At 38.4% G+C, this 5,229-nt stretch overlaps 1 long non-coding RNA gene across 1 annotated transcript; it reads left to right on the top strand.

Annotated features, from left to right (window-relative positions):
- The first annotated feature begins 186 nt into the window (after window positions 1-186).
- On the top strand, window positions 187-5,007 carry LOC128084177 (uncharacterized). The gene is made up of 3 exons (XR_008208370.1): window positions 187-483; window positions 1,060-1,185; window positions 1,573-5,007. It is a non-coding gene; the product is annotated as an uncharacterized LOC128084177 (long non-coding RNA).
- The last annotated feature ends 222 nt before the right edge of the window (window positions 5,008-5,229 follow it).

The following is a 5,229-nucleotide window of genomic DNA, read 5'->3' as shown; positions in this document are numbered from 1 at the left end:
TTTCCTATTTTATGGCCATTTCAGCACAAAAGCACTTTCCACCTACGACTTCTCCAGATGGCAAATATTTTTTGCACATTCAGCATAGCATGTATGTGCAGTGTGTATATACATATATATATATATACAGCAGTTTTTATTCTTGTTGGCAAAGTTTCTAACTGTTCAAGCTTCATATTTGCAAAGCATACACAGCATGGAAACTCCAAATGCTCTCCTGTTTATTCCTGAAGTTTTGCTGAATACAGGTACAAAATATCACAGAAAACTCCTGACCGAATTCTGTTGGAACTTTCTGTAGCTGCTACACACAACATCAAGTAAGTAATCATAATTACCAGTTTTTAATGATTACAGCAACAACAAAAGAAATCCTGAAGAGTTTGGTAAATCTTTGAAAATTCTACACTATTTTTCTCCCTCTCAGTTTTGTCACTGAAGAACCGTTTATGATGAACATTGCAATTCCACCAGTTCTTCTTGGTAAGGATAATCAACTCACATTTTTTTCCCCTCGTTTTGTCTATACAAGAAAAAGAGTACCCAAATGGGCACTTTGCTTTCCCGTAAAGCTGGGCTGTCGTATTTTGTTTATTAATTCTTTCACTGTTTCTGGCTTCTTTTAAAATATTTTGGAATTTTCATGATCAGCAGCTTGGACAAGACCTATTGAAAACCAAAAGGATTATATTAAATGCTAAGAATAAGATAATGTCTCATTTAAACAAACAAAGAAGACACTTTTTAGGGACCTTTTTGTATGATATAAAGCATCTTTGACTATTTTGGAATGAAAAGCAATCCCTGAATATAAGACATTAAAAACAGATAATTTAAAACTCAAAAATAAACTCACCCCTCCTATTGGAAACAATATCTGTCTTTACTCAAGCTAGACAATTTCGTAAGTTGTCTTCATTTTTTTAAAAAAGACATCCTAGAACGGCTGGCAAATCCAAGGATGGGATGGAAAGAATTTCTGGATGTTCAGCCAGTCTGATCCATGTTTTGACATTTTATGCAAGAGAATAAAAGTTGTTTTTCCCCCCATTTCTCCAGGCTGCTACTACCCATCATTTCACACAGATCTGGTTACACACGCACAAAAAAGTCATCAATGTATTGGAAGAAGACAAAGAGAGAGACTGTTCCTGTTTATGCAGAACTTCTGGAGATGCAATACAGGTGATCCTGCATTTCATAATGCTCCATTTCATAACAGTTTTCCATGGATCCAACTTAGCAGTACAGCTCTGTGCAGCAAAGCCCTTACTGATGACTGTGACCTGGAAGTTCAAATAGCACCAGACCCATCAAATTTCTCCCTGAAGATTAGCAAAATGTATCCCCCATATTAGCCAGCTCAGGCATCATGTAGGAGAATATGACTGAGAAATACGCATAAAAATCATACATGTTCTACAGATATTTCAGAAATCATGTCTTTAGGTGAGCTGTTAAGAAGTTCACTGAGTGTGAAACTTAAAGCCTGGAGAGGGTTTTGTTTAAGCAGTATTTAATTGTGTTCTCATATCTGGACATACATGACATTATTATTTCTTTTTTCTTCAGAAACCTTCACAGCAAGACCTATGATCCAATACACTCGCTTGAAATTTCTGGCAATGTCATGGTTAGTGACTCTCCTTCTGATACCTTTTCTAGTAGCTTCTGACTTAGCTTGCAGTAATGCCTGTGAACTGACTTTGGTGAGATGTGGATAAAAAGCTCATAATACACTTAACCAACAGCAAAGTTTCATGGGGGAAAAACCCTTTGTTGTCTTACTTTCCCCCCCCCTACAGCTTTTTGAGATGAAATTATGAGTTGGAAGTAGAGGATCCAATGAAACTAAAGACTGAGGCTTTTATTCACAGCTTGGTGGCACAGAGATCGATTTGGCCCTCTTGGCCTTCATAGGGAATGTGGAGAAAGTCTGGAAAATAGCAAGTCTTCATTGGTGCTGAACAGCATAAGCTGAGGGAAAGGCTGTGAGCTACAGCAAGCTCAAACTTAAAAGATTACTGTGCCTCTACTTTATTGGCATTGTCTGCCCCAGGAAGGCAGTGAATGAGGGCAAATGTTTGCACATTCATTCCTCACTGCAGAGTGTTTTGTATTCCTATTCTGTGCCTGGAGCTCTCTCATACTCAAGATTAAAATGCTGCTGACTCTCCTTTTCTGATGTTTTTTTCTGCTTGGGCTCTTAAAAGCACTGGTTAAAAGGGCTTTCTTCCCGGTCACATAGGTTAGTTTCTATTTTAAGAAAAAAATGATTGCAGGGTGATCTCGAGTTCCAAGTCTCCAATAAAGCTCTATTCGGTTCCCACAGTTAGTCCTGCAGAGCTGAGAGGATCTCTCAGTCATGCACCACACTATTGCATAAGTCACAGAATCATTGCAGAATCACAGAATGAGCTGAGTTGGAAGGAAAGTTACAGATCATCTATTTCCAACCCCCTGCCATGGGCAGGGACACATCCCACTTGGCTAGGTTCAAAGTCCGATCCAACATGTCCTTGGACATTTCCAGGGATGGGACATCCACAGTTTCTCCAAACATCTTATTGCCATACCTCAACACCCTCCAGTGTTCACTGGAGTTGAATGACACTAGCAGACACTTAAACTTCATCCAATCCCTCATGCTGAATGAGAGAGATTGCTAACCAATCAAAACACCTTTTGAAGTGTACAAGTATTTATTTGGTTAAAAACTATTTTGACGAAGATTTTCTATCTTCACAAATAATTTAAGCTTTAGCTTTTAGTCTTGCTAGTACCATTTTATTTTATTTTATTTTATTTTTAATTTTAATTTTTGAGTACTAACCTTTTTGAAACAAGAATTTGGTTATTCCCAGGGCTTACAAGGTCTTTGGCTGGGTATAAAATTTTTAGAGTGACAGAGACAGAAAGGCATTTGGATGTCTTTGCTAACATATGTTCACTTACAGTGTTTTTTGTGTCTGTTAATGAAAGGGGAGTGTGCCAGTTTAGATAACTGAGGGAGTTCAAACAGGCTGAGGTTAATGTAGCCATACATTACATGCAAACATACAACTCAACTGAATTGATAATTAGATCTTTTATAGAAATTCCATGATTTTTGAAGTATGATTCTGCTTAATTATAAAACATACATCAAAGAAATATTAGCTCACTGTTTTTCTAAGTGCTGTTAAGTAGACCAGAAAAGAATGAGAGAGAAAAAGTAATAAAGCTTGTCTTCAATAAATTTCAGTATTTTCTGAGTTCCATATGCAGCTCAATACAATTCCTTCTTCCTCGATAACTAGAGAATTACAAATAGAATCAAATTCCTGGAGCTCTGGTGTAATGACATGTTGGGAGAAGGGAGTTCAGAGACCTGTCTTCTGTGTGAAATGTGAATTTGAAATGCTTCAGTGGGTGTGGGAAGAATACAGATATGAAGTTGATTTTCAGCTCTTTTGCAGACCAACAGTGCAAGTGATGTAGGTTCAAGATATCCTGGATATACAGCACTTTATAATAACTGCAGTGGTTTGTGCAGACTAAAAGTAATATCTAGGAAAACACAGTCCTCTCTATCTGGAAGAAATGTCTAGGTGAGAAAAAACGATATGGGTGAGCGAATCCAAATATGCATCTACCTGATATAGAGAGTTGTCTATGTAACGTATCAGCAAACTTTTGGTTTTCATTTTCATACAGACCCGCTCAGGAGCTGAACTCTTGTACCATTTTTCTTGAAGGCATGGCTCTGCTAGGCAAAATTGTTTGACAAAATCCATCTCAGTGATGTGCAAACAATTTTTTTCATAGCCTTTTCCCACTGTTTCTTCTTTGTGTCAATATGTCTGAATTGCTTTTGCAGACTTTCCTGACTTCTTCTGCCTCACGCAGTCTTTGCAAGGAATCCCAGAATAAGTTTACTCCTGGTTTGAAAGTAAGAATTAAAATGTAGACATGCAGTCTCCCTTCCAGTTATGCTGCCTTCCCAATGGATTCCACTGTGCTTCATGCTTCGTTTCTTGTCCTATATGTCCACAGAGAATAGGAGCATGAGCAGATGACATATGTCACTTGTTTTGCTGAAGCTCTGCTCTTGCCAGCTGTGAGACTCTAATGGGGGTTCCCTAGTTGACTTCAGAGGGGCAACTTTGATTTCAAAATGAAAGCTATGATTGCTGATGCCTTGGCTTTTACCCACAGCACATCCTGGTACAACTCATTGCCACTGCAGCAAGATGGGTCCTGGAGGAAAAGACCAACCTTTCAAGCATTAGCAGGCACTGTGCCACCTCCTAGCATTTTCAGTCATCTTGAAGTCTACATTACTTCTTCAAACTAGCTGCAACATATCCACAATGAAAGTTAAGCTGTAATTTTGGCCCTGGCCATCCTGACAAGAGTGGCTCAAAAAATGTACACTAAATAATGTTGATGAAGATGTGACTCATCCTTGCAGACACCTATGTAAGAGCCCAGGATAGTCAGACACAGCAGCTTCTTGTCCCTTTGTCCCTTAGAGCAGTGTGAGAAGATGGCACAGGACCTCTGGTTCTCTGGCTGGAAGCAAACAGGAAGGGCTGGATAGATGGAGGTAATTACAGGGAGTGACAGCAAGTTTGTGATTTTGTCTGACAAAGGGATAAATTTGATTTCCTTTCTCCTTTATGCATATTTGTTGGTTACTATTTTGGCTTCAGCCCTGCTTTTCTGTTCCTTCCTTTCATTCGTTCATTCTACATTTTCTTCTCTGCTTATTTGGTACTGTGTGACTAACCATCTCTGACTTTGTTTTTAGGCATTAACGGCTTGGGCCTGATTTTGAAATGAAGCCTGAACATACTTGGTAATGTTTTCAAAAGCGTTAGATGGTTTGAAAAATCACCTGAGACTCTGACAGTCTTTAGTCACCCAAATCCTAGGGGAAATTTGGCCTTTTTATGACAAATTACATGCTAAGATAAAGCACCGTGTTAGTCTTCATTGAATTATAAGATAAATAACATGCTTTGGAAAAAAGCATGGACAGGAACTTGGACAGGAACTTTGGACAGGAACTTTAATTTTTTCACCTTTGACCTCTATTCTTGATTAAAGTGTACAAAGTCAGCCTTCAGGCAAGTCTACCCTCATTACTCAGTTTGGTGGCAAAACAGCAGACTATTTAACAATAATCTACCTTCTCTCGTGCTAATATTTATCTAATTTATGGCAGAAAGCAAAGGAGAAAAGGAT

Source organism: Tympanuchus pallidicinctus, unplaced genomic scaffold (genome assembly GCF_026119805.1).
Source record: "Tympanuchus pallidicinctus isolate F22 unplaced genomic scaffold, pur_lepc_1.0 scaffold1, whole genome shotgun sequence".
Taxonomy (NCBI): domain Eukaryota; kingdom Metazoa; phylum Chordata; class Aves; order Galliformes; family Phasianidae; genus Tympanuchus; species Tympanuchus pallidicinctus.
The sequence above is the reverse complement of the archived record's forward strand: the minus strand, read 5'-3'. Positions and strand labels throughout refer to the sequence as shown.